Raw genomic sequence first — 12,677 nt, forward strand, 5'->3', positions numbered from 1 at the left:
GTATTTATTGAAAGTGCAGACCAAAGCTGGAAACTGCAGGTTTCAGCAATTAAATTTGTAGACAGACATCCCCAGGTTACTGTAAAGCCAAAATGAAAAAAAAGTTTGTGACAAACAATAGCGGCCAGAACCTGACAGGAAAGAGAGGGGAATATTTCAAAGTATTTAACTGCAAAAACAGACAATGAAACAGTTGCATACAGAAGTGTGGCCAGGACAAGAGGAGGCTAGAAGGGAGTTGGTGGATCCAGAGACTTGCAGATGCCAGGAATAGTTGCCACCTCTAGGTCTGAAGGAACATGGAAGCCGGTTCTTCAGCACTGTGACAAAGTAACTGATGCCTTTACTTTATAAGAAGGAAAGGTTGTTGAGCCCATGGTTCTAGAGGTCCCTGACTGTGGTTGGTAGGCCTGTGTTTCTGGGCTTGTGGTGAACCAGAATGCCGCACTAGAAAGCAAGTGGTGGCCCCTAGCTGCTCACCACATGTTCAGCTGGGAAGAGCTATGCCCACAACAAACTAAAACCTCCCACCAGGCCCCACCTTCTGGAAGCTTCACTGTCTCCCGGTAGCATCAGGCTGAAGACCAGCTCTTCCTCACATGGCCTCTGGGGAACATTCCAGAACAAACTGCAGCAAGACAAAGGACACAAGTGTGTCGCTGGGGAAGAGTGACTGATGGAGCTGAAGTGGGACAGCTTCCTAGGATGGGCTACAACCATTTCTGGTGCTGCTCTTTGACCCCTCGGTCCCCTCTCTAGAAGTCTCCATCAGCAGGATGCTCCAGGAAGCCGGCAGGCAGTGAGTAATCCAGGAAAGCTGCCACAGAGATCTTTGGGACCACCATGATTGCAGAGAAAGGCTAAACGAAGCCGGAAGCACGCAGAAATAACCAGAAGGGTTCCGGGCCTGCTCCCTCCCAGGAAGTGAGTGGTTTAGCTAAAGCCACCATTGAACACTGACTGCTTCTTCAGCAGATTTTCGTGCCTCAGCTCCTTCTTTAAATGCGGCTGATTTGCATAAACTGCATACTAAAGAGAGGGTCAATATTTCCTGCATTTCTTTTCCGGGAGGCTTCATAGTGTTCCTCTTCTTGGAGCAAGTGTCTTCAGGGCCCCTAGCCAAGCCTGGAAAGACAAAGGAGAGTTCATGCACTGCCTCTCCCACCAGACCACTCAGCAATGCTACTTGTGAGTATATAGTTGCACTTTGATTTGCCCTGTGTGCATATAAACGCATGGCAAGTTCACAGAGTCCTAGGTTGAAATGCACTTAATCCATCAAACCTTCCAGAAATCCTCACGTAGCAGGGTGGCACAGTACTGGCACAATACGGTGGCAAGTAGCTATGGGGCTATGGGACTGAAAGACCAGGGATCTGAATTGCCTGTATGATCAACCCAGGATAAGAGCCAAACCCAAATCACAAGAATCTAAATCCAAAGGGATGAAATCAGTATCTTTTTTTATTATTATTAGATATTTTCTTTATTTACATTTCAAATGTTATCTCCTCTCCTGGTTTCCCCTCCCCCCCAAAAAAAGAAACAAAAAACCTGTTCCCTCCTCCCTCCCCCTGCTCATCAACCCACCCTCTCCCACATCCTGGCCCAGGCATTCTCCTACACTGGGGCATAGAGCCTTCACATCCTGTGTGAAGAAAAAAAAAAGTCTGTGGACAGATGAATGAATGAATAAAAACAATGGTGTGTGTGCACATGCACATGGCCAGTGCAATGTTATTTAGCCATAAAATGAAGGAAACCAGGGCTAAGAGGCACCAAGGGCCTCTCCTCCCGTTGATGACCGACTAGGCCAGCCTCTGCTACATATGTAGCTGGAGCCATGAGTCCCACCATGTGTACTCTTTGGTTGGTGGTTTAGTCCCTGGGAGCTCTAAGGGTACTGATTAGTTCATATTGTTGTTCCTCCTATGGGGCTGCAAAACCCTTCAGCTCCTTGGGTCCTTTCTCTAGCTCCTTCATTGGGAACCCTGTACTCAGTCCAATGGATGGCTGTGAGCCTCTACTTCTGTATTAGTTGGGCACTGGCAGAGCCTCTCAGGAGACATCTATATCAGTCTCCTGTCAGCCAGCACTTGCTGGCATCCACAATGGTGTCTGGGTTTGATGATTGAATATGGGAAGGATTCCCAGGTGGAGCAGTCTCTGGATCATCCTTCCTTCAGTCTCTGCTCCATAATTTGTCTCTGTAACTCCTTCGATGGGTATTTTGTTCCCCCTTCTAAGAAGGAATGAAGTATCCACACTTTGCTCTTCCTTCTTCTTGAGTTTCTTGTGATTTGTGGATTGTATTTTGGGTATTCTGAGCTTCTGGGCTAATATCCACTTACCAGAGAATGCATCTTAAAGACATGTCTGCAATACCAGGCAGTGGTGGCACACGCCTTTAATCCCAGCACTTGGGAGGCCGAGGCAGATGGATTTCTGAGTTTGAGTCCAGCCTGGTCTACAGAGTGAGTTCCAGGACAGCCAGGGCTACACAGAGAAACCCTGTCTTGAAGAAGAAAAAAGAAAGAAAGAAAAAAAAAAGAAAAAAATGTCTGTGGACAGATGAATGAATAAATAAAAACAATGGTGTGTGTGCACATGTACATGGCCAGTGTAATGCTATTAAGCCATAAAAAGAAGGAAACTGGGGCTAAGGGCATTGACTGTTCTTCCAGAGGTCCTGAGTTCAATTCCCAGCAACCACCTGGTGGCTCACAACCATCTGTAATGGGATTCGATGTACTCTTCTGGTGTGTCTGAAGACAGTGTACTCACATACATAAATAAATAATTCTTAGGAAAACCTTGCCAAGTTTCATAACAACATGGATGAGCCCAGTAGATATTATGTAAAGTGAAACAAGCCAGACACAGGACACATGGTCTCATTCAGATAAGTGAGGGCTCAGGGTATAGCTCACTGAGTGTTAGCATTCTGTCTAAACCCCACCCCACAGTTACCTGGCAACAGCCAGGTAGGCCTGGCCCACTATAAAAGGGGCTGCTTGCCCCCTCCTCCCTCTCTTTCTCTCCTGATCTTGCTCTCCGCTTCTCCATTCCCTTCCCTCCCCCCTCTCTCCATGTGCTCATGGCTGGCCTCTACTTCTCCACTCCCTCCCTCTCTCTGCCTTCCTCTGTCTCTACTACCCTCTTAACTCCTCTCCCCATGCCCTAAATAAACTCTATTCTATACTATGCTGATGTGTGCCTGGTCCCTCAGGGGGAAGAGATGCATCAGCATGGGCCCTCAGAGGCACCCTCTTCCCCCATACCTCACCACACCCCCATAGAATAGATCTTATACCTCTATCGTTTTATAAACACATCACTGAGCAGATTGCTTGCTTAGATGTATGAAGTCCTGGCTTTGATACCCAGCCCAGCATGAACTGGGAGGTAGAGGATCAGAAATTCAACCATCCTCGGCTACATAGTGAGTTCCAGGCAAGTATCACACACACAGGACCCTGTCCTTAAAAAGAAAGGAGAGGAATAAACTCTGGTCTTCCAGCACACAGTCTGGAAATGGTGATTAACAGCTCTGAGTTGTGCCAGGCATAGTGGTGCACACCTTTAATCCTAACACTCAGGAGACAGAGGCAGATGCATCTCTGTGAGTTTGAAGGCAGCCTAGTCTATGTAAAGAGTTCCAGGATAACCAGGGATACACAGAGATCCTGTTTTAAAAAGTGAAAATAAAACAAATATCAAAAATGTGTGTTGCATACTTGAAATTTATGAAGAGTTCATCTTACATACTCTTGCCAGCTCTCTCTCTCTCTCTCTCTCTCTCTCTCTCACACACACACACACACACACACACACACACAGAAAATCACAACCTCTGCACTGTGATAGACATGTTTGTTAATCACTTTGATCATGGGTAGTCATTTCACAATGTCTATATGCATCAAACTATCACCCTGTATACTGCATACCTTAAATACATACATTTTTTTGTCAGTGGTAAATGAATAAAGTAAGAAGATAAAAAATCTCTCCCTCAGAAGAATGAGAAAAAGCCACATCCAAATACTGCTCTCCTCTTCACTTGTCTTTTACTCTCAGTGTTTCCGACTTTTCTTTCTTAAAATGATTCATTGCAAGAACTCAGTGACAGAGAACATCCAGACTGGCTATGCTTCCACCTTCCTGGGTCCGCATCTGATTGTCATGCAAGCAGAAGTGAGAACATCTGTACCAACACTTGTGGTGTGGTGACACCTGGCAGGTGATACTGCCAAACCTTTATGCTATAGAAGGAGGCAAGAGGGCAGGGCGGCGCCCACAGCAGCTGTTACTGTGGGAAAGGTGCAGGGGAGGAGGGGTTGCTGAGAAACAGGAAGACACATAGTAGGAGACTTATAAACAATAGGCTGGGTTTGGAGATGGTGCAACCTGGTAAAGGGGTTAAAGGTGCTTTGTCAACAGCCTGGTGGCCTGATTTCTCTTTGTCCAATGGGGATAGTAGGAGGGAAGCAGCTTTCACAGGTTGTCCTGAGTTGTACATGCATGTCATGGCACATGCTTATACACTCATGAACAAACTAAAAAAAAAAAAGAAATGTTAAAATGAGACAAAAAGGTACCCCCAGTTTTTAAAATAAAAAGCCCTCACAACAGAAGGAATGCTTGGGGCCAAGCTAAAAGGCCTCAAATGCTTTGGTGGCCCTCCTAGAATGTGCCAGAAGCCTTAGGAGACCCAGCATCTCAGAACTTCCATGGCAGCTGTTTTGCAATGACACCTGGGTAGACTGGGGAAGGAGCAGAATGAAAGAGGAGTGTCTGTCTGTGTGCATCTATGCGTGTTTGTCTGCATGCTTCTACATGTGTCTGTGTGAAGGAAATGGTTGTCTTAGTTAGGGTTTTATTGCTGCAAAGAGACACCATGACCATGGCAACTCTTATAAAGGAAAACATTGGGGCTGGCTTACAGTTCAGAGGTTTAGTCCAGCATTTTCATGGCAGGAAGCATGGTGACATGTTAGGCAGACATGATACTGAAGTAGCTGAGAGTTCTACATCTAAACCTACAGGCAGCAGGAAGAGTGAGAGAGCCACTAGACCTGGCTTGAGTTTCAGAGATCTCAAACCCCACCCCCTAGTGACACACTTCCTCCAACAAGGCCACACCTACTCCAACAAGGCCACACCTACTCCAACAAGGCCACACCTACTCCAACAAGGCCACACCTACTCCAACAAGGCCACACCTACTCCAACAAGGCCACACCTACTCCAACAAGGCCACACCTACTCCAACAAGGCCACACCTCCAATAATGCCACTCTGAGTCTATTCAGTCTGAGGGCCATTCAGACCCCATTCATTCAGACTACCACAGAGTTTTCAACTCTAGAGAGGTGCTTTATATATTAGAGCCTTCTCACTGTTTGACAAGAAACAGTTCTCAAACAGACAGTGCTTTTGTATAATGCTAAAACAGAATGCAGCCCACATTCAAGGACCATAGAGTCTCAGAGATACTAGCCTATGGGACAAGGTGGTTGAAGGATTGCAAAAAGTCAATCTCTGATTCCTAGCACTAGTTTTGGGAGACCAATAATTTTCCTTTATGGCTTTTATAAAGAATAACAAAAACTAGGGCCCAGTGGACGGAGAAACCAAATGTGCCACTGTTAGAATGCCCACTAGGGGCTTTCTGGAAAAGATGGCTCAGCAGTTAAGAGTGCTTACTCTGCTTCAAGGGATCAGATGCACTCTTTTGGACTCCATGGGCATACACACACACACTGGCATTTATACAAACACACACACACACACACATACACATACACACTGGCATTTATACAAACACACACACACACATACACATACACACTGGCATTTACACAAACACACAGACACACACACATACACACACACACACTGGCATTTATACAAACACACAGACACACACACATACACACACACACACTGGCATTTATACAAACACACACACACACACACATACACATACACACACAGTGGCATTTATACAAACACACAGACACACACACACACACACTGGCATTTATACAAACACACGTACACATTTCTTAAAAAAAGAAAAAAAACCTGTTAGTGTTATAAGTCTGGAATGTTCTATCCTCCAGTTTTGCTCTATTAATGACACTTTGCTCTCCTCTCTCAACTATTTCATGTTAGGGTCTGTAAAGTGAATTATTTTATAAGTGTAAATGAATTAATCTGGCAGCTGTAGGTCTTTGTTTTATGCTAGTCCCCAATAACCACAGAGAAAAACCAAGATTTATTTCAAGCTGCACCCCAATAGCTGGACAGTTAAATGATCTACCTTAACCCTCTATGCTAATCTGGCTGCCTCCTAGCTCCAGCCCCAGCTCCAGCCCCAACCCCATGATACTTGCAGTTTAATATTGTTCTGGCTCTCTCTGCTAGTTTCTTCCCATGGTGTCTTCTTAGGCCCTCTCTTCTCATGGCTCCAATTCCAACTCCTCATCGTGGCTGATCTGAATCTCTCCCTCTCCTTCTCCCTCTCCTCCCTTCCCCTCTCCTTCCCTACCCCCTTCCCTTTCCCTCTCCTCCTGGCTGGCAGAAGTTCTGCCTTATTCTCTCTTCTGCCCAGCCATTGGGTGATCAGCATTTATTGACAAGGCAAAGAATAAATGGTAAGAATTGTTTGCACTGACTTGAGACAGGAGATTCTAAATATAAGCATTACAATGCCATGTCCAGATTGAAATAAGATGAATAAGGCATAGGAATCTGCATTTGAACAACACAAGGATAACCTTTATAGTGCACAAAAGTATTATGCCTACATATTTCTAAATGGTTACCAGGCCCAGGAGCCTGCACACTTATCGGAAGAAGCAATAACAAACATTTAAGTGCATCTATCTTGGGTTGAGTGGCAGATAACAAAATCAAGTTCATTCTCCTCACAGAAAAGACGTGAGGGGTTTGTGAATGATGATTCAAAAGTGTCAAGGGCTGGAGACTTGGGGAGGGGACTAGTAACTAGGTTACTAGTTGTGTGGTTAGTGCACACTGGAAGGTTTGAACATAGAGGAGAAGTTTGTTGTTTCTCTTGGCTATACAACCTCACTTCCTCATCTCATCTGGGCTTCAGAAATTGTGGGCAGCCAGGGAGCTGGTCTTCAAGGGTCCTGATTAGGCAATGAAACGTATTTGATGATTGCCCTTTCCAGTTAGCACCTAATTGAAAAGGGAAGGCACCTGTAGACATTTCAACACAGTCCTTCAAAACTGGTGGTATCAAGCCCGTAACTGTCTTTGGTCTTAATCTTTATTTATTTTTTTTAAGGTTTAGTTATTTATGTTATGTATATGAGTACACCATTGCTTTCTTCAGACACACCAGAAGAGGGCGCCAGATCTCATTACGGATGTTTGTGAGCCACCACGTGGTTGCTAGGAATTGAACTCAGGACCTCTGGAAAAGCAGTCGGTGCTCTTAACTGCTGAGCCATTTCTCTAGCCCACCTTTAGATGTTCAGACAACTCCTCAAATATCCCCTAGTCAGAGTTGTTTTAAACTGCTCCGCACAAAGCAGCTTTCTCCTCTTGCCCTGTCTAATCTTTTGCATGCCCATTATTAAGAATTATTTTTTATTTGTTTAGTTTTAGTATTCTTTTTCCGTAATCACTCCTCTGAATCTCAAAATGGAAAAGGACTTTGTCCCATCCCCCATACCAGGCTAGCTGGCTAGGGTTCTCTGGGTTTTGGGACCTGGGCATCACTATTGTTTCAAGTTCCCAGGGAGCGGGCAGCAACTTGCTGACCTATGGCAGAGGAATACAGAATTTCCTGAAGGAAGTTTTAAGACACTGATATCTGGGAGCCCTCTCCTGGGACTTAGGGTCCTCTGCTCTCCTGAGGACTTTCTTGTTTCTAAGGTGCTTGGGTGAGCCTGCTGTACAGTCAAGGCTGAGATCTCTGGTCTGCGGGTACCTCCTTAATTAGGTTGGTCCAAGCCAGTGAACTTGCCTCTCCCACATCCTCTGGGCTTCTGAAATCTTTGCAGTCTGCAATGATAGGGTGAGAAGAACAAGCACTTCTTTTGCTATTGTAATTTGCACATGAATTATTAAGCCTGGCACCACCTTAAGCCATTTTGTGCAAATTCCCTCCCTGGCTCTTCTCCTTTGGGAAGTTACCTCAGTGGAGTGTTAGTAGGTGTCAGCAAGCAGGGACAGGCAAAGTAGGAAAACAGCAGCAGAGCAACCAAATTCCTTCATCCGAATCATTGTCTTTGCTCTCAGAATTCCATAGAACGTTTCTATCTGGCTTCTACAGCATCCACCTGTCGGGTAATTATCTACTGTGCCCAGCATGCATAGCTTCCCAAAGCAGGTATTCACTATGTAGGGAATGGAGAAATTTACATGGAAATAAAGAAAATATCTAAAAAAAAAAAAAAAAGAAAAGAAAATACTAGTAGTGATGTATTGTTTTGAAGTATACAGTTAATATGTTTGGAGTTATTTAAAATTTATATTCAGAAAAATGTATTTTCACTATTGCTATAAACGAGCATTTACATAAGACTGTTAAATTGATTGTTGTTTTATATCAAACAACTTTTATAATACTCATTTTTATTGTTATAATATTTTATAAATTTTAAAGAATATGACAAAAAATACCCTATCAATATGTACTACATTTGTGAATATGTACATCCAAAAAAATCAATAAACTTTCAAAAATAAATAAATAAAAGGAAATTCCTTAGACCAAGTAAATCCAGTAGAGGTTCTCTAAGTACCAAAAAGCAATTCATGAAATTGGGCAATTCCCCAAACCAAGCCAGAACAAGGCTCGGAAAACTCCTGCCAATGATGCAATTGGACAGCATTTATAGAAAAACAGAATACAGAAAATAACTGCATCGGCTACAGTGGGAACATCCACTAATCAACAGCTTAACTAGTTGTCTACAGCTTAATCAGCTAATTGGCTGCAGAGCATCTTGTAGCCAGCTAATGCACATTTACTAAGATTAAGCTTTACTGTTTTGTTCTGTTGGGCTGAATTCAGGTGCCCAGTCCAAGATCAGGGCCCCGTCTATGAATAGTGTTCAATAGGGAGGACCAAGGGACCTAGTGGGTGGGGGGTGGGGATGTAGGTGGGATGGAGATGGAATGGGAATGGCGTTTGGGATGGGAGTTGCTATGGAATGACTCTAAAGATTCCTCCACAGGCTCCTGTTTTGAGTGCTCAGTTTTCAGATTGGTAAAGTTGTTTGGAGAGACAGTGGGTCCTAAGTAATGGAAGGAGGTAATAGGAGGAGCCCTGTAGGTTATAGGCTGACCCCTAGTCCTGGCTGCTCTCTGGTTTCTGGTCTAAGAGGTGAACAGCCAGCATCATGCTATATCGAATGGAGTTACTCCACCATGCCTGCTCTATGATAGACCAAAGTCCAGAAACTCAGAAGAGTAAAAAGAAATCTCTACCTTGGGCTGGTGAGATGGCTCAGCAGGTAAGAGCACCGACTAATCTTCCAAAGGTCCTGAGTTCAAATCCCAGCAACCACATGGTGGCTCACAAACCACCTGTAATGAGATCTGATGCCCTCTTCTGGTGCGTCTGAAGACAGATGCAGTATACTTATGGAGCGAGCAGGGTTGACAGGAGCGAGCAGAGGTCCTAAAAGTCAATTCCCAACAACCAGATATAGGCTCACAACTATCTGTACAGCTACAGTGTGTGCTCATATACAAAAAATAAATAAATACATCTTAAAAAAAAAAAGAAATCTCTACCTTAATTTTCCTTAAGCATTCTGTCCTTTTGGAGAAATCTTGGTCACAGTGATGCCAAAACTACTGATCCAGGCAGAATTCACATGTGTCAATCACCTGGACTACCACAAAGTAGACGACAGGGCTAGGTTCCAATCCAGGAGTCTATGGGACCAAAGTTGTCTGTTATTCCCCTGAACTGGGCCAGCATCTTATTGACATAGTCCAATTATCACCAATGCTTTAGAGTTAGAAAGTTGTGAATCTGAGAAGAATAAATTCATTACATATTCCTGTAGCAGCACAGAAATATTGACATGAAAGGGGACAGAGCCACACAGCAGCCTTTTGTCAGTTTACTTCAAGATATATAGCCAGATTAAAGGTTTTGGAACTTGGCAGTTGCAGGCAATTGCAGATTATAGGCATGAGCTTCAAAGGAAGGATCCTATATAATAGGAAAAAAATGTAGTAGACAGGTGCGCTGGATAGTTTGTATCAATTTGACATAAGCTAAAGTCATCTGAAAGGAGGGAGCCTCGGTTATGGAAGTGCTTCCATGAGATTGGGCTGTAGGCAAGCCTGTAAGGCATTTTCTTAATTAGTGATTGATGGGAGAGGACCCTGCCCATTATGGGTAGGTTTGACCTGGGCTGGGATCCCGTTTCAATCAAAAAGGGTGCAGATGGTCTTAGTGGTAGAAGCCTGTCATCTCAGATACCCAGGAAGCAGAAGCTGAGGAAGGAGGATCACAAACTCAATGCTATCCTCGATCACAGAGCAAGACCTTGTGGCAAAATAAAATTGTTTTAAAGGGCTGGAGATGTAACTCAGTGTAGAACCCTTACTTACATGTGCAAAGCTCTGGGTTTATTACCCAGTATGGAAGTAAAGTTGAGAACATACAGTTATATATACATTTGACGTGTGTGTGTGTGTGTGTGTGTGTGTGTGTGTGTGTGTGTGTGTCACTGGATGGTAAACTATTTCTAGAAAGACTGTTAAGTACTGGACTTTGTTCTTCAAGTCTTAGCTTTATAGCTTTAAATCTTCCCTGGGTTTGATCCCAAAATATAAGAGTAAAATATACCTTTCCTTTTCATTATTGGTCTTAGTTCAGCAGCAGCCAAGCCACACAAATGGTTGTAGGTTCACCCTGTGAGCCACTGACTGACTTCTGTGGAGGGTGATGAGGTGCACTATGGTTCAGTCATATATTTGCTGTTTGCTAAACACCCACAAAACACTGTCACTTGACCAAAGTTAGACACACTCCTAACAAAGAGAAACACAATGTGTGTAGTTCTATCAACATCATAGGGACTGGAGACATGGTGCTGCGGTCAAGAGCCCCTGCTTCTCTTGCAGAGGACCTGCATTTGGTTCGCAGCACCCACATGGCTGCTCACAACCATCTGTAAGTCCAATCCCAGGGCATCCAATGCCACTTCTGACTTCCTCAGACAGAAGGCCTACACATGTTGCACAGATATCCATATAGGCAAAACACCCATACACGAAAATAAAATGATAAAATAAAATAGAATAGAATAAAAGCAGTGCTGAAGAAGTGAAGTTGGGCTACTGGGGAAGGGCTTTTCCTTAGCCATGAGACTATGTAGAGAGCTTGGCATGAGCTCTTTGCCTTCAGCATAACTAACTCAGCTTCCTCCTGACCTGTAACCTTAGCTCCCAGAGTTATCTGATAACATTCTCAGAAGCAATTTCCTACTATTGTGCCTGAGGTTTTCAGAATGTGAGTAGACACTCACACACATTATCAAAGAAGCATCTCAATTTGTACATTTACCGAAGGAGAAAAGTGTTGGGCTGGAGAGATGCCTCAGTGGGTAAGAGCACTGACTGCCCTTCGAAGGTCCTGAGTTCAAATCTCAGCAACCACCCATAATGAAATCTGAAGCCCTCTTCTGGTGTGTCTGAAGACAGCAACTGTGCTTATTTATAATAAACCAATCAATCAATCTTTAGGCCCTGAGCAAGAGGGGCTGACCACAGTAAACAGAGGTCCTAAATTCAATTCCCAACAACCACATGAAGGCTGACAACTATCTATACAGCTATAGTGTACTCATATACAAAAAATAAAATAAGCAAATCTTTAAAAAAAAAAAAAAAAAAGGAAGAAAGAGAGAAAGAAAGAAAGAAAGAAAGAAAGAAAAAGAAAAGTGCTGAAATCACATCCAGTAGGAATTCTAGAATTATGAGCTTCGCTCCATCTTTCATTTTGCTCCTCATTAGAATGTAAAACTATTATGTAAAACATAAACGGCTACTGTGTTGATTTTCTTCCTTTCATTTCCTGAATTTTATTATTTCAGAAAATTAGGAAAAAAAATCATTGACTTCTATAAGTGTGTTCCTTAAAGATTCATTGTAGTCCGAAGAGTGATTTTATTCTGCTTAGATATGGGTAATGTCCAGAGAATAAAACCCAAGGAGAAGAAATGTTTCTCTACTGTAGTCTTTTGTGTAGAGAGAGATTGAGATAGGGTTTCTCCGTGAGGCTCTGGCTGTTCTGAAACCCTCTCTATAGACCAGACTGACCTCAAACTCAGAGAGACCTGGTTCTCTTTGCCTCCTCCCAGTGCTGGGACTAAAGGCATGCACCACCATGCCCAGCTCAGAAATGTAGTCTTAATGTCAACTTGGAACACATATATTCTTTCATGTTTGAGAGACTGGCAATGAATTCCTGGGCCTTGCACACCAAGGCAAATGGTCTACCACTGAAGTATGCTCTCTCAGCCCTTAAATGAATTCTCCTAAAAATAATGATAATACCCTTCTGCTGGGCCGTCGTGTCCTAAAATATGATGTTTTCTTCTTCACAAAGCTTCCTCTGGTATTTAATAGGATCTAACTTTCCCCGACTCTGGAAACTACAGCCTCACACT

The sequence above is a fragment of the Mastomys coucha genome, unplaced genomic scaffold (genome assembly GCF_008632895.1).
Source record: "Mastomys coucha isolate ucsf_1 unplaced genomic scaffold, UCSF_Mcou_1 pScaffold7, whole genome shotgun sequence".
In the NCBI taxonomy this organism is placed as follows: domain Eukaryota; kingdom Metazoa; phylum Chordata; class Mammalia; order Rodentia; family Muridae; genus Mastomys; species Mastomys coucha.